General features: G+C 41.3%; 1 protein-coding gene across 1 annotated transcript in view; it reads right to left on the reverse strand.

The window, feature by feature from the left end:
- Positions 1-22958, reverse strand: part of LOC124773151 (leukocyte elastase inhibitor-like) — a 74931-nt gene that overhangs the window by 21965 nt on the left and 30008 nt on the right. The window lies entirely within an intron of this gene.

The raw sequence follows: 22958 nt of genomic DNA on the forward strand, positions 1-22958 counted from the left end.
ACTGTTGAACAGATGACCTCCAGAGTTGGCATTTCTGTGGGTTCTGTGCACACAATCCTGCATGACGACCTGAAAATGCGAAAAGTGTCATCCAGGTGGGTGCCACGAATGGCTGCCCGTGTGGCATGTTGCCAAGCAATGTTGATGCGCAACGACATCATGAATGGGACTTTCTTTTCGTCGGTTGTGACAATGGATGAGACGTGGATGCCATTTTTCAATCCAGAAACAAAGCGCCAGTCAGTTCAATGGAAGCACACAGATTCACCGCCACCAAAAAAATTTCGGGTAACCGCCAGTACTGAAAAAATGATGGTGTCCATGTTCTGGGACAGCGAGGGCGTAATCCTTACCCATTGCGTTCCAAAGGGCACTACGGTAACAGGTGCATCCTACGAAAATGTTTTGAAGAACAAATTCCTTCCTGCACTGCAACAAAAACGTCCGGGAAGGGCTGTGCGTGTGCTGTTTCACCGAGACAACGCACCCGCACATCGAGCTAACGTTACGCAACAGTTTCTTCGTGATAACAACTTTGAAGTGATTCCTCATGCTCCCTACTCACCTGACCTGGCTCCTAGTGACGTTTGGCTTTTTCCAACAATGAAAGACACTCTCCATGGCCGCATATTCACCATCCATGCTGCTATTGCGTCATCGATTTTCCAGTGGTCAAAACAGACTCCTAAAGAAGCCTTCGCCGCTGCCATGGAATCATGGCGTCAGCGTTGTGAAAAATGTGTACGTCTGCAGGGCGATTACGTCGAGAAGTAGCGCCAGTTTCATCGATTTCGGATGAGTAGTTAATTAGAAAAAAAATCGGAGGCCTTAGAACTTGAATGCACCTCGTAGCATTAGGCCTACTTATTGAACGCCATTCGTACATCTCTCCAGAGGCGAAACTGATCTTCTCCCTAGTCTGCTCTACCAGTCGCTCCATCTTTTTGTAGAGCAGTTTACAACAACTACTAATTAGGCTGATTACCGGTTAATAATCATATCTTACTATCTGCGTGTTTGATTTTCATGCAACTGCTTTTCTTTTCTCCGGTTTCTTTTAGCCATATCTGGTTTACGACTTTGCGTTTCTGTTAATAGCGTCTTTTAGACTTGTCTTTCATTACACCTGCTTCATTTGCTGTATTTTTAAATGTTATTTTCTTATCAAATTTGATCTTGTGTTTTATATGATAATTTCTGATGAGCATTATCTCTTTCTGTTCTAGGCTGCTTTCATTATTTCATGTTTCGACGCTATACATTACTGCTTCGTATACTCGGTATTCTGCACGAAACTCGGGAACTTCAGATTAAAATAGTGACTCTTGCTGCATAAAAATTATTTTAATTCTATTATGCTCAGTCAGTATTGGGCCACATGCCGCTGAAGCAGAGCAACCAATGTTGAAATTTAAGCCAAAACAAATGAAGTTGTGGTCAATTTCCGTTGTATCCCTTTGCAGTGTTCCACTTGTTGTCCTTATGCTCTCCATGCTCGTTTGTTGTTGCAAATTATTCACACTTCGTCTTAGTTTCCTACCTTTACGAATTTTATTACGTTATAGTTTGCATTTCATAGCCAATAAATTATGGTCTTACTTCACACCTACTCCTTAAAACTTTCAGAAGTTTAAAACCTGCTTTACAACCATTTCACTGAAGAACCAAAGAAACTGGTACAGCTGGTACACCGGCTGGATCGCGACATGAGATCGAATCTAACGTACGTTAGTGGCAATCATCGTAGTTCAGTTGCCGCCTGTTGCCTCCAGGTATTCCCACTAGACTTCCCGAAACATCTCCGTTACACTTACGCGTTGTTCGAACCTACTGGTAACGCACCTCTGAATTGCTTCGATGTCCTCCTTTAATCCGACCTGGTACGGATCCCATAGACTCAAGCAGTATTCAAGAATAGGTCGCTCCAGCGTCCTATATGCTGTCTCCTTTACAGGCGAACCACTCTTTCCAAAAATTGTCCCAATAAACCGAAGTCGACCATTTGCCTCCCCTACTACTGTCTTTACTTGCTCGTTCTGCCTCGTATCGCTTTGCACCGATACGCCCAGATATTTAAACTGCTTGGCTGTATCAAACAGGACACTGGTAATACTGTATCCGAACATTACAGGTTTGATCTCCCTACTCATCCGCATTAACATACATTTTTCCACATTTACAACTAGTTGCCAATCATCAAACCAACGGGAAATTTGTCTAAGTCGTCTTGTATCTTCCTACAGTCACTCAATTTCGGCACCTTGCAGTACATCATGGCATCATCAGCAAACCACCGCACATTGCTGCCCAATCATTCATGCATATAGAGGACAACAGCGGTCCTATCACACTTCCCTGGGGCAGCCCTGACGATGTTCTTGTCTCTGGTGAACACTCGCCATCGCGAACAACATACTGGATTCTATTATTAAGACGTCTTTGAGCAGTGTGCGGCTCTGGCTCTTGCCGTTCATAACTTGGCGTCTTGTAATAGCGGTGGTGGCGTCTCGTTCCCTTCTTGTGTTAATGGCACCACTGAGTTTGCTAGTATTGTTCGTCCGCGAGTGGCAGCAGCAGCGATTATCAATAGCCAGTACTGTGGTACTATCTTTGGTGCGACCGCTTGCATTTCTGAGTCGTAGTGTGTGTCAAGCAGTTCGGCTTCGGACGGAGCAGCGAGGAGGTCCGCAGCGCGAGGGCAGGCCGGGACCACTGGCAGCTTGCAGGCACTGTGGGATCGAGGAGCTGTAGCCGACGACCGAACCCAGGACGTTTCAAGTTGAGTGAACCTTATCCACTAGCGAAACCTCCACTGTTTGAGATCTCGCTGTTGTTTGCGTGTTGCTGCTCCCAGAGTCGGTGAGACCAACCGCAACAAGTGGAGTCTGTCAGGTTGGCGGAAGCTATTAGCTGCCTTCTGCTGCTTCATATTAGTTTGAATTTGGTGGTGTTTTTGGTGAAGTGCAACCAGCGGTATCTTACTGCCTAGTGGCCGCTAACGCCCCAGTTACCTGCCCTGGAGGTTAGCGTGTTTTGCAGCAGTGTACTTTTCCTCGTCTTGTCGATGCTGTACAGCATGGTGTGTAATTTGACAGCTTCCTTGATTGGGGTATGGATAATTGTTTGTCTTGTCTACCTTGGTTACAGTGGTTCCTTCTACCTTTTGGTGTTTTAAACACCTGATTCTGGAGACGAAGTGCTGTCTGTCTCTTCACCCTCGCCTGAATTATTCCATCGTTGTACTGGTTATCTGGCGTTAGGTGGATTTGGTAAGAGGGTCGATCGGCGTTTAAGCCGTCTTTAGTTTGAATTGCCCTCCTGACGTGAACATTACTCTAAGATGTCAGTCTCACCGCTTGCACAGCTGTAGTGAACTTCCTCAGGTCGATCCGTGGAGTACTGTCTGTGGATCACTCCTTATTACTTCGTCAAATTGTCACAATAGTTTAAAATTTCCCTTAATGTTTTAAGGTTTAATTGCCTTCCTCACTTGTAATTCAAGCCTTCAGCTGTTAATTGTTTGTAACATTGCTTGCGGCCTTCAGCCGACAAATAATTTTGAAATCTTTCTTAGTAAGGCCTTCAGCCGTCAGTGTACTAATTTCCTTTAAAATGATTGTTGAAAATTATTTCCGCAAGTAAAGTGTATGTGTTTACTGTAGCCAACAGTAGCTGATTAAGGTCCCATCCACAATCGTTGCCTTATCCTGCCTCTCTCTGACTACCAGGTCTCAGTCTTCGAGCCACTCACATGTCTGTGAAGTTATTCCAAATGCTCTTACCTTCGTTAACAGCCTACAAAGCAGCACCGTGTCAAATGCTTTCCGGAAAGCTAGAAATATGGAATCTGTTTGTTCCTTTTCATCCATGGTTACCAGTTAATGAGTGAGGGATTTGGCAAAGTGGTAAATAGGAGCAATCCTATTTGACCGTGCCCAAACACCGTGCGTAAAATTGCTATATTTGTTGCTGTTTCGCGGCTAACTGTTCAACAGGGCTCCAAGCAGTGGTGTAACGTATGTGGCCACGGAACACGACGTCAGAATTGTGGTCTAGAAGAAGATCCTGACTGAAAGGGACTGGAGACGTGTTTCACGGCTTGTGAATCAAAATCGCATCAAAAGTCGACAGGAATTGCTGCAGGCAGTGAATGAAGTTCCATCGCAACTCATTAGCGACACAGCATTGCGGTGGGGACTGCATCCAATGAACATTTGCTGTTGGTCACCATGAAAGGCGCCATGGTTCGCACAGGCTCACCAAGGCGACAGAAATGAAGTTCATCGGGCAGGGAGAATATGTGACTGGTTTTCTGAACAAACTCCCACCCTATTATATCTCGATTGGCCTGCAACATCACCTGACTTTAACTCATAGAAAATCTGTGGGATGTGTTGGAACAGAGTCCAAAACGCCGACATCAGAATCCCTGCAATTCGATGGAACTGCACGATCAAATTCTGAGCGAGTACCTTAACTTCGCTGCGGCGCACCTGCACAATCTTGTGGGCTTACTTCTTACCGAATCCAGGTAGTTCTTAAGTCCAGTGGCAGAATTTTACGATGTTAAATGATGCTTGTAACGATTTCTCCGATTTACCCAGTGAGATTTTGAAGCTACGAAGAGGTCATCCTTGCTACTATCACGCACCATCTGCAGATCTGCATCTGTAGCGCCGTATACTATAGTTTCTCTTGAAAATAATGTGTGCACGTTTGTTTGCGGAAAATACATTTTTGCTAAAGAGAACAGACTTTAAAACATCAGGTTAGAAATGGCGAAATATTACTACAAGAGCTGATGTAAAGACGCCTTGAAACACGATAGCTCCTTTCTGCCAGTGTGTTATCACTGCACGTCGACCATGTTAGTCCGATGAATCGAGTCATTTGGCACACACACACACACACACACACACACACACACACACACACACACACAAACACACACACACACACACACACACACATACACACACACACACACACACACACACACACACACACACACACACACACACCACCTCACTTCCACGGCTTGCGTCAACGGTTTCGGGCTAAATGACCGCCTGGTTCGAGCTGTACATTATCCGCAGCGCTCCAAAGCGACCAGTGTGGTCTTTTAAGGGAATGACTAACGTTCTGTCCGCTGTGCTTATGCCATCAACAGCAAACGGAACAGGATTAAACAGACGTTCTGCAACTGGAAAACAGAGCGAGCGCTATTAGCTGTTTTGACTGCACAGTAAGATTCTGCCCCATTTAGGTCCATCGCCTCTGTGATTCATCGACCACTTGCATGGAATGGAGTTGTATCTTCAGAGACAGCAGCAACACGTCCAAGCTTTCAAGATCGCGTTGTAAGGGTTCGGATCGGGATGTTGACTATTGGTAAGCTGTGTGGCCCTGTTTTTCCTGACACAATTAATCGTTGCCCTCCACAATAATGAATAAGGAACTCGTTACTACGAAATTAAAAAAGAATCGCATTTAACGCAGTTTAATACATTAAAGTGCATGGTAACTCACTCTGACATATACTGACAATGCATTGGCAAGACTGGTTAAGGGAAACTGGGGTCTGATTTTAATAAAAGCACATCAGTATGAAACAATTATATTCGTGGAGTAGTACTGTGATTGCCAAAATGTTGATATTAAAAGAGATAGCGCTAGAGAAGGATGTTCGTTTGTAACTGTGGCCAGAGTTGAAAGGATATTGATCACAAGTTCTGCAAGCAAATCTTCAGAATAAAGCTTGAAACTATAAAAACATAGTAAAAATATTTTGACTCTCCCTACAGTTCATCTCCCTGTCGCAGCTAGATCTCACCATATTAAACTGGTGATTTTGCACCAAAAACTTTCATCTGCAGCCAAGTTCAGACTAGGCAGATACGTTTCTGAGTCCCCTACTCATTAGCTCAATGAGACACCTGGTTACAGAGACGTCTGGCTGGCAAGGTGCAGCAAAGATACTGGGGGAGATGCAGGTGGAGAAGTCTGGTCGGGAAGAGATGTACTTAGTGCTTCCGAAAAGGAAGATTCGTTATTTTGCGTTTATCGGATTTCACATTCTTTGAATTGGCTAAACAATGGAAAATTAGAAATTTGTGATAAGTTCTTATAGGACCAAACTACTGAGGTCATCGGTCCCTAATCTTACATACTATGTAACCTAACTTAAACTAACTTACCCTAAGGACGACACACACACCCAGGCCCGAGGGAGAACTCGAACCTCCGACGGGGGAGCCGCGCGGACCCTGACAAGATGCCCTAGACCGCGCGGCTACCCCGCGCTGAGCTGAACAATGGATATTGCGAGTGCTGACCAGTAAAAAGAGCCTTACAAGAAGCTGTTCCACTTGCCTGCCTCTTGTTTCAGTTAGTTAACCAGTAACACTCTCCAAAACACTTGGCACTGAATAACAGTGACCTGATCTACATCCATATCTGACTATGGCCAGTGAGGTTGAAACTCGGCAGCACATTCGAGTCTCTCTCTTTAATTTCTATATTATTTACGTTTCCAGTCCTGATTGTTGTTACATTGTATTAATGTATTGCGAATACATAGAAAGAAGGATCCTTTATTGTGTGACTATATGATAGCGGAACAAACACTGGTAGCAGTTACTTCTGTCAAATATCTGGGAGTATGCGTGCGGAACGATTTGAAGTGGAATGATCATTGTTGTTGTTGTTGTTGTTGTGGTCATCAGTCCTGAGACTGGTTTGATGCAGCTCTCCATGCTACTCTATCCTGTGCAAGCTTCTTCATCTCCCAGTACCTACTGCAACCTACATCCTTCTGAATCTGCTTAGTGTATTCATCTCTTGGTCTCCCCCTACGATTTTTACCCTCCACACTGCCCTCCAATACTAAATTGGTGATCCCTTGATGCCTCAGAACATGTCCTACCAACCGATCCCTTCTACTGGTCAAGTTGTGCCACAAGCTTCTCTTCTCCCCAATCCTATTCAATACTTCCTCATTAGTTATGTGATCTACCCATCTAATCTTCAGCATTCTTCTGTAGCACCACATTTCGAAAGCTTCTATTCTCTTCTTGTCCAAACTATTTACCGTCCATGTTTCACTTCCATACATGGCTACACTCCATACAAATACTTTCAGAAACGACTTCCTCACACTTAAATCTATACTTGATGTTAACAAATTTCTCTTCCTCAGAAACGCTTTCCTTGCCATTGCCAGCCTACATTTTATATCCTCTCTACTTCGACCATCATCAGTTATTTTGCTCCCCAAATAGCAAAACTCCTTTACTATTTTAAGTGTCTCATTTCCTAATCTAATACCCTCAACATCACCCGACTCGATTCGACTACATTCCATTATCCTCGTTTTGCTTTTGTTGATGTTCATCTTATATCCTCCCTTCAAGACAATATCCCTGTCCATTCCGTTCAACTGCTCTTCCAAGTCCTTTGTTGTCTCTGACAGAATTACAATGTCATCGGCGAACCTCAAAGTTTTTATTTCTTCTCCATGGATTTTAATACCTACTCCGAATTTTTCATTTGTTTCCTTTACTGCTTGCTCAATATACAGATTGAATAACACCGGGGAGAGGCTACAACCCTGTCTTACTCCCTTCCCAACCACTGCTTCCCTTTCATGTCCCTCGACTCTTATAAGTGCCATCTGGTTTCTGTACATATTGTAAATAGCCTTTCACTCCCTGTATTTTACCCCTGCCACCTTTAGAATTTGAAAGAGAGTATTCCAATCAACATTGTCAAAAGCTTTCTCTAAGTCTACAAATGCTAGAAACATAGGTTTGCCTTTCCTTAATCTTTCTTCTAAGATAAGTCGTAAGGTCAGTATTGCCTCACGTGTTCCAGTATTTCTACGGAATCCAAACTGATCTTCCCCGAGGTCGGCTTCTACTAGTTTTTCCATTCGTCTGTAAAGAATTCGAGTTAGTATTTTGCAGCTGTGGCTTATTAAACTGATTGTTCGGTAATTTTCACATCTGTCAACACCTGCTTTCTTTGGGATTGGTATTATTATATTCTTCTTGAAGTCTGAGGGTATTTCACCTGTTTCATACATCTTGCTCACCAGATGGTAGAGTTTTGTCAGGACTGGCTCTCCCAAGACTGTCAGTAGTTCTAATGGAATGTTGTCTACTCCCGGTGCCTTGTTTCGACTCAGGTCTTTCAGTGCTCTGTCAAACTCTTCACGCAGTATCGTATCTCCCATTTCATCTTCATCTACATCCTCTTTAATTTCTATAATATTGCCCTCAAGTACATCGCCCTTGTATAGACGCTCTATATACTCCTTCCACCTTTCTGCTTTCCCTTCTTTGCTTAGAACTGGGTTTCCTTCTGAACTTTTGATGTTCATACAAGTGGTTCTCTTATCTCCAAAGGTCTCTTTAATTTTCCTGTAGGCAGTATCTATCTTACCCCTAGTGAGATAAGCCTCTACATCCTTACAAGATGATCATATAAAATTAATTGTTGGTAGGGCGGGTACCAGGTTGAGATTCATTGGGAGAGTGCTTAGAAAATGTAGTCCATCAACAAAGGAGGTGGCTTACAAAACACTCGTTCGACTTATACTTGAGTATTGCTCATCAGTGTGGGATCCGTACCAGATCGGTTTGACGGAGGAGATAGAGAAGATCCAAAGAAGAGCGGCGCGTTTCGTCACAGGGTTATTTGGTAGCCGTGATAGCGTTACGGAGATGTTTAATAAACTCAAGTGGCAGACTCTGCAAGAGAGGCGCTCTGCATCGCGGTGTAGCTTGCTCGCCAGGTTTCCAGAGGGTCCGTTTCTGGATGAGGTATCGAATATATTGCTTCCCCCTACTTATACCTCCAGAGGAGATCACGAATGTAAAATTAGAGAGATTAGAGCGAGCACGGAGGCTTTCAGACAGTCGTTCTTCCCGCGAACCATACGCGACTGGAACAGGAAAGGGAGGTAATGACGGTGGCACGTAAAGTACCCTCCGACACACACCATTGGGTGGCTTGCGGAGTATAAATTTAGATGTAGATGTAGATGTAAACGTTCAGATGTTTGGAGTACCTGAGCTTGGCAGCATCCTAAACCTTTGTAGTGTGCTAACTCCCGAGTTCTTACTCCATTTTCCGATGTTATCTATTGCAGTAGATGTATTTCAAAGAAGCCCTGCTTACTGTATAATAATCACAAAATAATTCTTCCAGACTTTGCCAAAAATGGCATAGCTCCACTTGCAACAGACTCTGTTGTTGGCCGTGCACAATGTGAAATTGTATTTGTATTGTGACTTGCGAAAAGCAGTGCCTAGGTGCGGCTCTTCAAAGCAAAGGCCGGTCTGACCAAATGGCACTGACCTCAACAGCCGCCAGGAGTTCTTCCAGAAATTCTCCAGGGCCAACCGCAATTGTCAGCTAACATGACCTGCTGCGCGCCCACTGGCTTGGAATCCAGGTCAATAAGCCTCTCATTTAGGTATACCAGGTCAATAAGCCTCATTTTTAGGTATACCTTGGAATTCAGTATGAAATGTAATGTATGTTAACATGTATGTTAACTAAGTACTGGCAGTCACTGGTACTGATACACATCTCATTGGATTGATCTTTCTAACTTTCGTTTTTGTTGGTTACAAAACAGATTTGGGAAGAAATAGTTGTGTAATAGTGTACCGTTCAGTGCAGGAAGTCATACTTCTCTCATGGTTGCCTCAGAAAGTAGTGTAACTGTTTTTGGAGCTGTATTTTCTGGTGGATAAGCAGCCGTTTCAAATATTTACATAGTGTTGGCTGACTACAGCAGTCATAAAATCCATATGGTGACAGTGACAGCGCCGAAAGAGGCCTGATCAGTTGTCTTCGTTGCAAAGTCGCTCGTGGTACCCGCGTGGTCTCAGGCGCCTTGTTATGGTTCGCCCCCCCCTCCCCCGCCCCCGGCGCTTCGGAGGTTGGAGTCCTCTCTCGGGCATGGGTACGTGTGTTGTCCTAGTAGTGTGTAAGCCTAGGGAGCGATAACCTCAGCAATTTGGTCCCATAGGAACTTACCACAACTTTCCAAATTTCGCTGCAAATTCCGATCTAAAAATCCCCATAGCAAGCAATCCTATATTTAGTCCCTGACGTGAGTCATTGCGGGTACATTAGTTCCCAATAAATAGATCACACAGCAAGATCTAAGGCATGAGGATGCTTATTTAGGAGACGTGTTAAGGACAGCTCACAGTTTGGAATTCACACAGACAGCAGAAGAGCAATGTGTAGACGAATGGGAAGTGTCCACGTTGCAGGCAGTGCCATGTCGGCATCCACTTAAGAAGACAACTCAGTGAAATATAGTTATGGTTTTCCACAAAAGCTTGTATTAGAGTTATAAATAAGTTAGAGGTCACAAGTTGTTACAAGGACGTCGCATTCATTGCAGAAATGGAATACATATATGTTGTTAGGATCAACATTTTTTTGACTCATCTGTCTTCTGACTTGTTTAGTGCTGCTGGCCACGAATTCCTCTCCTGTGCCAACCTTTACATCTCAGAGTAGCACCTGAAACCTACGTCGTCAATTATTTGCCGGATCTATTCCGCTCTCTGTCTTCCTCTACAGTTTTTGCCCTCTACAGCTCCCTATAGTACCATGGAAGTCATTCTGCGATGTCTTAATGGATATCCTGTCCCTTCTCCTTATCATTGTTTCCACATATTCCTTTCCTCTCTGGTTCTGCGCAGAACCACCTCATTCCTCACTAATCAGTCCAACTTTCAACATTCGCCTGTAGCACCACATCTCAAATGCTTCGATTCTCTTCTGTTCCAGTTTTCCCATAGTCAATGTTTCACTACCTTACAGTGCTGTGCTCCAGACGTACATTCTTAGAAATTTCTTCCTAAAATTATATTTGGTACTAGTAGACTTCTCTGGGTCAGGAATGACCTTTTTGCCATTGCTAGTCTGCTTTTGATGTCCTCCTTGCTCCATCTGTCACTGGTTATTTTGCTGCCTATATAGTAGAATCCCTTAACTTCATTTACTTCGTGACCATCAAACCTGACGTTAAGTTTCTCGCTGTTCTTATTTCTGCTACTCCGCATTAGTTCCGTCTTTCTTCGATTTACTCTCAATCCATATTTTGCACTCATTAGACTGTTCATTCCATTCAGCAGTTCATGTAATTCTTCTTTCACTCGGGGTAGCAATTTCATAAGCGAATCGTAACATTGATATCCTATCTCCTTGAGCCTTAATTCCACTCCTGGACCTTTCTTTTATGTCTATAATTGCTTCTTCGATGTACAATTGAACAATAGGGGTGAAAGATAACATCCCTGTCTTGAACCGTTTTTAAGCCTAGCACTTCGTAGTTGGATAGTCCACTCTAATTATTTCCTCTTCGCTCTTGTACATATTGTCTATTATCCATCTCTCCCTAAAGCTTACCCCCATTTTTCTCAGAATTTCGAACAGCTTGCTCCATTTGACATTGTCGAACACTTTTTCCATGTCGACAAATCCTATGAACGTGTCTTGATTTTTCTGTAGTCTTGCTTCCATTATCAACCACAACGACAGAATTGCCTCTCTGGTGCCTTTACCTTTTATAATGCCAAACTGATCGTCATCTAACACATTCTCAATTTTCTTTCCCATTCTTCTGTATATTATTCTTGTCAGCAACTTGGACGCGTGAGATGTTAAGCTGAGTACGCTATAATTCTTGCTCTTGTCAACTCCTGCAGTCTTCGTAACTGTGTGGATGATATTTTTGCGAAAGTCAGATGGTGTGTCGCCAGACTTATAGATTCTACATACCAACGTGAATGGTCGATTTGTTGCCCTTCCCCCAATGATTTAGAAATTCTGATGGAATGTTATCTATCCCTTCTGCTGTATTTGATCGTAGGTTCTCCACAGCTTTCTTAGACTCTGATTATAACACTGGATCATTTGTTTCTTTTAAATCGACTCCTGTTTCTTCTTCAACCACATGAGACAAATCTTCTACCTCACAGAGGCCTTCAGTGCACTCTTTCCACCTATCCGCTCTCTCCTCTGCATTTAAAAGTGGAATTCCCGTTGCACTCTCAATGTTACCACCACTGCTTTTAATTTCACCGAGGGATCTTTTGACTTTCCTATGTGCTGAGTCAGTCCTTCCGACAATCGTTGATCGTGTTAGGACAGCAACCAGCCACAAATTTACTTTGAGTTCCTTTATTCAAAGGAAACCGTTACCGGTTTCGAATCGTTGCGATTCATCATCAGACGGTTTACTCGCTTTCTTTCTACATTTGGTGTGTTGTTTACAGATTAATTGTCCTAAAATATAAATAAAACACAATTACAAACACGCCACACACAGATGGTTGCGTTGCAGATTTTCGTTGCGTGTGACTTACGTGAAACGTCGGTTTCGAGTGATTGTTTCTATAACGTTCATCCAATCGATGTAAATGCATTCCCACTGCATCCGCGTTGTTGCACACGTAATAGTTCTCACTGTACACTTTAGATTTGTCACTGAGTTCATTCCAACCACGCACCACATGTTTTGGTACATACAAAGAGCTTACAAACATATGGGTGTCACAGATGCTATGATATATCGTAACATTTGACGATGATGTCCTATATTTGGAAAGGATCATATATTCTTTTACAAAACTGTAATATCTTTTACATTAGTGTAGAGAGATTGAATTTTTTTTAAATATATGTATAAATCTGTTATTGCTAATTTAATTATAAAGATTTTTATATATATTTAGAGCTGTATAGGTAAAATAGTACATTATTTTATTACATTTGGCAGCATGAGAATTATAGTAACAATAAATTTTCTACTTGATCTGCAGATAGGTGTATTAATATTATTTTTTGCTTTGGAGGCTGGAAAGTAATTTTTGGAAATTTTTCAGGAAAGGGGCGTTAGCCAACTCTGTTTGTTCATTAAGGATATAGTCTGGGGTGCTGTTTTTGTGTGTGTGTATTTCTAATTCTTCTAATATATTCATAGTGGCCCCTTTTTCTGTTAGATGTAAAATCTTTAAGTTGTCCTCAATGTTACCCACTGAATGGTTTTCTTCAGCAATATGGGCTGCAAATGCTGATTTGTTCAAGTTTCCGAGTCTTAGGGCGTCAATATGTTCTTTATATCTTATTTCAAAACTTCTGCCTGTCTGTCCAATGTAGAATTTGGGGCATGTATCACACTTGAGTTTGTATATTCCTGATTTACGGTAGGGACTCTTGGAGGTGTTTACATCATGTATCACTTTTTGTTGCAATTTATCTTTTGTGGAAAAGCTGATTCTGATATTTTTCTTCTTTTTAAATAAGTTTGCTATTTGGTATGAAAGTGGGCCTATGTATGGGAGAGTAGCATATTTAGGTTTGGCTTCAGTGGCACTCTGATTTGACTTGAAGTGACTGCTGTGAAGTGGATCTGTGGGTTTTGTCTGCATTTTGTTGTGGAGTTTTTCTATTATTGTGGGTTTATATTCATTATTATGAGCAACTGTTTTAATTATATTGATTTCATTTTGTTGATCTGTGTCACTCATTGGTACTTTTTTAATTCGGTGTAGCATCGTTCTGAAATATGCCATTTTTTGTTGGCGGGGGTGGCAAGATGAGTTGCTAATACTGACATCTGTGGTGGTAGGTTTTCTGTAAATACTGAATTGATGTTTGTTGTTAGTATTGCAAATTTTCAGGTCAAGAAAGTTAATGCTTTTATTAGTTTCATGTTCAACTGTGAATTTAATATTTTTGTGCATTTTGCTAAGATCTGCTGCTAATGTATCTATTTCATTGCTTGTACCATCAAAAAGCAGTATTGTATCATCAACATATCTTCTGTAGTATATTATTTTGTTTGAGATGTGCTGGTTGGCAGAAAAGAATTTTTGTTCTATATGGTTGATATAAATGTCAGCCAATATCCCAGCTAAACTACTTCCCATTGCCAAAACATCATGTTGTTGGTACAGTTTGTTGTTGAAGCTAAAGTAATTATGGTCTAGAATAAGTGAAAGTATTTTTATGGGTTCACAGATCTCTGCAACACTAATTTTCTTATATTTAAGCAGATTGTTTCTTATAATGTTAATAGTCTCTTTTACAGGGATGTTCGTGTACAGGTTGACTATGTCTAGTGATGCTAATTTAGCTGTTGGTGGGATGTGGATGTCTTTAATTAAGGTTATGAGTTCATGTGTGTTATGTATGGTGTAGTTATTTTCAAATGTATAGTATTTGGTAATGAGGTCTTTTAATTTACGGCTTATGAAGTATGCGGGGCTGTTTCTTGAGTTAACAATCGGGCGAATGGGACAATTTTCTTTATGAACCTTTGGCTGTGCACGCAGTTTTGGTGCCGAGGGATTCATTGTTATGCAGTTACATATTTCATATTTGTTCAGTAAAAAGTTACAGTTTTGTAGTAGCTTTTCGGAGTTTAGTTTGGAATTTTCCTGTAGGATCCGTCTTTATTTCAGTAATATTGTTGCTATGGAATAATTGCAAGGTTTTCTCTACATATTCCCTTTCATGCATTATGATTAAAGAATTTCCTTTGTCAGCTTTTACTATGAGTGCTTTACTTTCATACAGTTTGCTATTAATATTTTTCAAATCTTTAAGTTCAGTGTTTTTGCGGGTATTATTTGTTTGAAGTTGTTTCATTATCAGTTTATTAGTCTTGTATGCAACTGCATTTTTCTCACATGTGTCTAGTTTTGCTGTGTCACAAGCAAGTTTTGTGCAGGCTATGAGGTTTTTAACACTGTGATTATTGAGATTTGTTCCAATATTATGTTTCAGTCCTTTATTTAACAAAGTGAGTTCACTGCTGCTAAATTGGATATCAGTTGTATTAATGAAAGCATGTATATTTCTCATTACCTGGCGAGGTAAGCTTAATGCAATTTTGTCATATGATGACATATTGGAGACCGTGGCTGTTTTTGAAGACAAATGTTGATCGTGTTAGGACAGCAACCAGCCACGAATTTACTTTGAGTTCCTTTATTCAAAGGAAACCGTTACCGGTTTCGAATCGTTGCGATTCATCATTAGACGGTTTACACGCTTTCTTTCTACATTTGGTGTGCTTTGTACAGATTAATTGTCCTAAAATATAAATAATACACAATTACAAACACGCCACACACAGATGGTTGTGTTGCAGATTTTCGTTGCATGTGACTTACGTGAAACGTCTGTTTCGAGTGATTGTTTCTATAACGTTCATCCAATCGATGTAAATGCATTCCCACTGCATCCGCGTTGTTGCACACGTAATAGTTCTCACTGTACACTTTAGATTTGTCACTGAGTTCATTCCAACCACGCACCACATGTTTTGGTACATACAAAGAGCTTACAAACATATGGGTGCACAGATGCTATGATATATTGTAACATTTGACGATGATGTACTATGTTTGGAAAGGATCATATATTCTTTTACAAAACTGTAATGTCTTTTACATTAGTGTAGAGAGATTGAATTTTTTTTTAAATATATGTATATATCTGTTACTGCTAATTTAATTATAAAGATTGCTAACTCAAGAAACAGCCTTGCATACTTCATAAGCCGTAAATTAAAAGACCTCATTACCAAATACTATACATTTGAAAATAACTACACCATACATAGCACACATGAACTCATAAGCTTAATTAAAGACATCCACATCCCACCAACAGCTAAATTAGCATCACTAGATATAGTCAACCTGTACACGAACATCCCTGTAAAAGAGACTATTAACATTATAAGAAACAATCTGCTTAAATATAAGAAAATTAGTGTTGCAGAGATCTGTGAACTCATAGAAATACTTTCACTTATTCTAGACCATAATTACTTTAGCTTCAACAACAAACTGTACCAACAACATGATGGTTTGGCAATGGGAAGTAGTTTAGCTGGGATATTGGCTGACATTTATATCAACCATGTTGTTGTTGTTGTGGTCTTCAGTCCTGAGACTGGTTTGATGCAGCTCTCCATGCTACTCTATCCTGTGCAAGCTTTTTCATCTCCCAGTACCTACTGCAACCTACATCCTTCTGAATCTGCTTAGTGTATTCATCTCTTGGTCTCCCTCTACGATTTTTACCCTCCACACTGCCCTCCAATACTAAATTGGTGATCCCTTTATGCCTCAGAACATGTCCTACCAACCGATCCCTTCTTCTGGTCAAGTTGTGCCACAAACTTCTCTTCTCCCCGATCCTATTCAATACTTCCTCATTAGTTATGTGATCTACCCATCTAATCTTCAGCATTCTTCTGTAGCACCACATTTCGAAAGCTTCTATTCTCTTCTTGTCCAAACTATTTACCGTCCATGTTTCACTTCCATACATGGCTACACTCCATACAAATACTTTCAGAAACGACTTCCTCACACTTAAATCTATACTTGATGTTAACTAATTTCTCTTCTTCAGAAACGCTTTCCTTGCCATTGCCAGCCTACATTTTATATCCTCTCTACTTCGACCATCATCAGTTATTTGGTCCCCAAATAGCAAAACTCCTTTCCTACTTTAAGTGCCTCATTTCCTAATCTAATTCCCTCAGCATCACCCGACTTAATTAGACTACATTCCATTATCCTTGTTTTGCTTTTGTTGATGTTCATCTTATATCCTCCTTTCAAGACACTGTCCATTCCATTCAACTGCTCTTCCAAGTCCTTTGCTGTCTCTGACAGAATTACAATGTCATCGGCGAACCTCAAAGTTTTTATTTCTTCTCCATGGATTTTAATACCTACTCCGAATTTTTCTTTTGTTTCCTTTACTGCTTGCTTAATATACAGATTGAACAACATCGGGGAGAGGCTACAACCCTGTCTTACTCCCTTCCCAACCACTGCTTCCCTTTCATGTCCCTCGACTCTTATAACTGCCATCTGGTTTCTGTACAAATTGTAAATAGCCTTTCGCTCCCTGTATTTTACCCCTGACACCTTTAGAATTTGAAAGAGAGTATTCCAGTCAACATTGTCAAAAGCTTTCTCTAAGTCTACAAATGCTAGAAACATAGGTTTGCCTTTCCTTAATCTTTCTTCTAAGATAAGTCGTAAGGTCAGTATTGCCTCACGTGTTCCAGTGTTTCTACGGAATCCAAACTGATCTTCCCCGAGGTTGGCTTCTACTAGTTTTTCCATTCGTCTGTAAAGAATTCGTGTTAGTATTTTGCAGCTGTGACTTATTAAGCTGATGGTTCGGTAATTTTCACATCTGTCAACACCTGCTTTCTTTGGGATTGGAATTATTATATTCTTCTTGAAGTCTGAGGGTATTTCGCCTGTTTCATACATCTTGCTCACCAGATGGTAGAGTTTTGTCAGGACTGGCTCTCCCACGGCCGTCAGTAGTTCCAATGGAATGTTGTCTACTCCGGGGGCCTTGTTTCGACTCAGGTCTTTCAGTGCTCTGTCAAACTCTTCACGCAGTATCATATCTCCCATTTCATCTTCATCTACATCCTCTTCCATTTCCATAATATTGTCCTCAAGTACATCGCCCTTGTATAGACCCTCTATATACTCCTTCCACCTTTCTGCTTTCCCTTCTTTGCTTAGAACTGGGTTTCCATCTGAGGTCTTGATATTCATACAAGTGGTTCTCTTATCTCCAAAGGTCTCTTTAATTTTCCTGTAGGTGGTATCTATCTTACCCCTAGTGAGATAGGCCTCTACATCCTTACATTTGTCCTCTAGCCATCCCTGCTTAGCCATTTTGCACTTCCTGTCGATCTCATTTTTGAGACGTTTGTATTCCTTTTTGCCTGTTTCACTTACTGCATTTTTATATTTTCTCCTTTCATCAATTAAATTCAATATTTCTTCTGTTACCCAAGGATTTCTACTAGCTCTCGTCTTTTTACCTACTTGATCCTCTGCTGCCTTCACTACTTCATCCCTCAAAGCTACCCATTCTTCTTCTACTGTATTTATTTCCCCCATTCCTGTCAATTGCTCCCTTATGCTCTCCCTGAATCTCTGTACAACCTCTGGTTCTTTTAGTTTATCCAGGTCCCATCTCCTTAAATTCCCACCTTTTTGCAGTTTCTTCAGTTTTAATCTACAGGTCATAACCAATAGATTGTGGTCAGAGTCCACATCTGCCCCTGGAAATGTCTTACAATTTAAAACCTGGTTCCTAAATCTCTGTCTTACCATTATATAATCTATCTGATACCTTTTAGTATCGCCAGGGTTCTTCCATGTATACAACCTTCTTTCATGATTCTTAAACCATATAGAACAAAAATTCTTTTCTGCCAACCAGCACATCTCAAACAAAATAATATACTACAGAAGATATGTTGATGATACAATACTGCTTTTTGATGGTACAAGCAATGAAATAGATACATTAGCAGCAGATCTTAGCAAAATGCACAAAAATATTAAATTCACAGTTGAACATGAAACTAATAAAAGCATTAACTTTCTTGATCTGAAAATTTGCAATACTAACAACAAACATCAATTCAGTATTTACAGAAAGCCTACCACCACAGATGTCAGTATTAGCAACTCATCTTGCCACCCCTGCCAACAAAAAATGGCATATTTCAGAACAATGCTACACCGAATTAAAAAAGTACCAATGAGTGACACAGATCAACAAAATGAAATCAATATAATTAAAACAGTTGCTCATAATAATGAATATAAACCCACAATAATAGAAAAACTCCACAACAAAATGCAGACAAAACCCACAGATCCACTTCACAGCAGTCACTTCAAGTCAAATCAGTGTGCCACTGAAGCCAAACCTAAATATGCTACTCTCCCATACATAGGCCCACTTTCATACCAAATAGCAAACTTATTTAAAAAGAAGAAAAATATCAGAATCAGCTTTTCCACAAAAAATAAATTACAACAAAAAGTGATACATGATGTAAACACCTCCAAGAGTCCCTACTGTAAATCAGGAATATACAAACTCAAGTGTGATACATGCCCCAAATTCTACATTGGACAGACAGGCAGAAGTTTTGAAATAAGATATAAAGAACATATTGACGCCCTAAGACTCGGAAACTTGAACAAATCAGCATTTGCAGCCCATATTGCTGAAGAAAACCATTCAGTGGGTAACATTGAGGATAACTTAAAGATTTTACATCTAACAGAAAAAGGAGCCACTATGAATATATTAGAAGAATTAGAAGTACACACACACAAAAACAGCACCCCAGACTATATCCTTAACGAACAAACAGAGTTGGCTAACGCCCCTTTCCTGAAAAATTTCCAAAAATTACTTTCCAGCCTCCAAAGCTAAAAAATAATATTAATACACCTATCTGCAGATCAAGTAGAAAATTTATTGTTACTATAATTTTCATGCTGGCAAATGTAATAAAATAATGTACTATTTTACCTATACAGCTCTAAATATATATAAAAATCTTTATAATTAAATTAGCAATAACAGAGTTATACATATATTTAAAAAAATTCAATCTCTCTACACTAATGTAAAAGACATTACAGTTTTGTAAAAGAATATATGATCCTTTCCAAATATAGGACATCATCGTCAAATGTTACGATATATCATAGCATCTGTGACACCCATATGTTTGTAAGCTCTTTGTATGTACCAAAACTTGTGGTGCGTGGTTGGAATGAACTCAGTGACAAATCTAAAGTGTACAGTGAGAACTATTACGTGTGCAACAACGCGGATGCAGTGGGAATGCATTTACATCGATTGGATGAACGTTATAGAAACAATCACTCGAAACCGACGTTTCACGTAAGTCACATGCAACGAAAATCTGCAACGCAACCATCTGTGTGTGGCGTGTTTGTAATTGTGTATTATTTATATTTTAGGACAATTAATCTGTACAAAGCACACCAAATGTAGAAAGAAAGCGTGTAAACCGTCTGATGATGAATCGCAACGAATCGAAATCGGTAACGGTTTCCTTTGAATAAAGGAACTCAAAGTAAATTTGTGGCTGGTTGCTGTCCTAACACGATCAACATTTGGCTTCAAAAACAGCCACGGTCTCCAATATGTCATCATATGACAAAATTGCTTCTGACAATCATTTCCTTTTCGATTTCTTCACATTTTTTCATGAAGCCATTTCGTCTTGGCGTCCTTGCCTATTTATTTCGTTGCTCAGCGACTTGTATTTCTGTATTCCTGAATCTCCTTGAGCATTCTTGTACGTTCTTCTTTCATCGATGACCTGAAGTGTTTCTTCTGTTACCTACGGTTTCTTTCCAGTGTATCCTGTGGATACACGTTATGTGTCTTCCTTGTACCTATGTTTTTCTTTCCAACTTCTGTGATTGCCATTTCTGGAGATTTCCATTCCTCCTCAACTTTACTGTCTACTAAGCTGTTGCTTATTGCTGTATTTATAGCCTTTGAGAGCGTCAAGTGCATCTCGTCATTCTTTAGTACTTCCGTATCCCACTTCTTTGCGTATTGATTCTTCCTGATTAATCTCTTAAAATTTCAGCCTACTCTTCGTGACTACTAGATTGTGATCTGAGTCTATATCTGCTCCTGGGTACGACTTCCAGTCCAGTATCTGATTCTGCAACCTCTGTATGACCATGATGTAATGTAACTGAAAGCTTCCCGCATCACCCGGCCTTTTCCACGTATACCTCCTCCTCTTGTGAATCTCGAATAGAGTATTCGCTGTTACTAGCTGAAAGCTATTACAGAACTCAATCAGTCTTCCTCCTCTCTCATTCCCTGTCCCAAGCTCATATTGTCCTGTAACCTTTTCTTATATTCCTTCCCTTGAAGCTGTATTCCCCCCTCCCATGAGCAGTAGATTTTCATCTCCCTTTACATACTGTGTTCCTCTTTCAGTGTCCTGATATACTTTCTCTGTCTCTTAAGAGATTTTGCAATTTCTGCCATTATTTTCTTAGAATATAATGAGCTGGAACCTGCAAAAGTATCCTAATTCTGGATCTCCTAAGGAATTGGCACTGACAGACCCAGAGATGTTCAACCAACACAATCATCACCAACATTTTACTCATCTTCTGTAGGTATCAAGGTGTCTCGTACACCTCCTGCACCAGATGTGGGAGGGCTCGCCAAGTCAATCCCGACGAAAAATGCGTAGGTATCACACAAGTGCCAATTCTGGGAAGGGGAGAATGTAGCATCAGAGCCTACAGATACGTATCTTGAGATGGGGATATGCTCGTGTTAGCCTCAGATATGGACTCAGCCCCACCGTTTAGCAAGTCAGATGCTACAGCAGTCCCCGTGACCCTAGAGGACGCATAGCCGCCTAGAATAGCCTGCGGAATATTGGCAGAGGCCTTACTAACATGTATTACGCAACTATGGTAACTGGCAGAACTTGGACTACAACAATTGCTATTGTCCTGATTTGGTGTCTTGATCTCGACACACTATTCTACGACGGCACGGCATATATCTTTACTGTATGAGTACTCGATTTCCGTGATACACTACTGCCCATTAAAATTGCTACACCACGAAGATGACGTGCCACAGACGCGAAATTTAAAGGACAGGAAGAAGATGCTGTGATATTCAAATGATTAGCTTCTCAGGGCATTCGCAGAAGGTTGGCGCCGGTGGCGAAACCTACAACGTGCTGACATGAGGAAAGTTTCTAACCGCTTTCTTATACACAAACAGCAGTTGACCGGCGTTGCCTGGTGAAGCGTTGTTGTGATGCCTCATGTAAGGGGGCGAAATGCGTACCATCACGTTTCCGACTTTGATCAAGGTCGGATTGTAGCCTATCGCGATTGCGGTTTATCGTATCGCGACATTGCTGCTCGCGTTGGTCGAGATCCAATGACTGTTAGAAGAATATGGAATCGGTGGGTTCAGGAGGGTAATACGGAACGCCGTGCTGGATGCCAACGGACTCGCATCACTAGCAGTCGAGATGACAAGCATCTTATCCGCATGACTGTAACGGATCGTGCAGCCACGTCTAGAACCCTGAGTCAACAGATGGGGACGTTTGCAAGACAACAACCATCTGCACGAACAGTTCGACGACGTTTGCAGGAGCACGGAATATCAACACGGAGACCATGGCTGTGGTTACCAAAGACGCTGGATCACAGACAGGAGCGCCTGCGATGGTGTACTCAACGACGAACCTGGGTGCACGAATGGCAAAACGTCATTTTTTCGGATGAATCCGGGTTCTGTTTACAGCATCATGATGGTCGCATCTGTGTTTGGGACAGCGCGGTGAACGCGCATTGGAAGCGTGTATTCGTCATCGCCATACTGGCGTATCACCCGGCGTGATGGTATGGGGTGCCACTGGTTACACGTCTCGGTCACCTCTTGTTCGCATTGACGTCACTTTGAACAGTGGACGTTACATTTCAGCTGTGTTACGACCCGTGGCTCTACCCTTCATTCGATCCCTGCGAAACCCTACGTTTCAGCAGGATAATCCACGACCGCATGTTGTAGGTCCTGTACGTACCTTTCTGGATACAGAAAATGTTCGACTGCTGCTCTGGCCAGCACATTCTCCAGAGCTCTCACCAACTGAAAAGGTCTGGTCAATGGTGACTGAGCAACTGGCTCGTCACAATACGCCAGTCACGACTCTTGATGAACTGTGGTATCGTGTTGAAGCTGCATGGGCAACTTTACCTGTACACGCCATCCAAGCTCTGTTTGACTCAATGCCCAGGCGTATCACGGCCGTTGTTACGGCCAGAGGTAGTTGGTCTGGGTACTGATTTCTGAGGATCTATGCACCCAAATTGCGTGAAAATGTAATCACATGTCAGTTCTAGTATGATATATATTTGTCGAATGAATACCCGTTTATCATCTGCATTTCTTCTTGGTGTAGCTATTTTGCCGGCCGAAGTGGCCGTGCGGTTAAAGGCGCTGCAGTCTGGAACCGAAAGACCGCTACGGTCGCA

Source organism: Schistocerca piceifrons, chromosome 2 (genome assembly GCF_021461385.2).
Source record: "Schistocerca piceifrons isolate TAMUIC-IGC-003096 chromosome 2, iqSchPice1.1, whole genome shotgun sequence".
NCBI lineage: Eukaryota > Metazoa > Arthropoda > Insecta > Orthoptera > Acrididae > Schistocerca > Schistocerca piceifrons.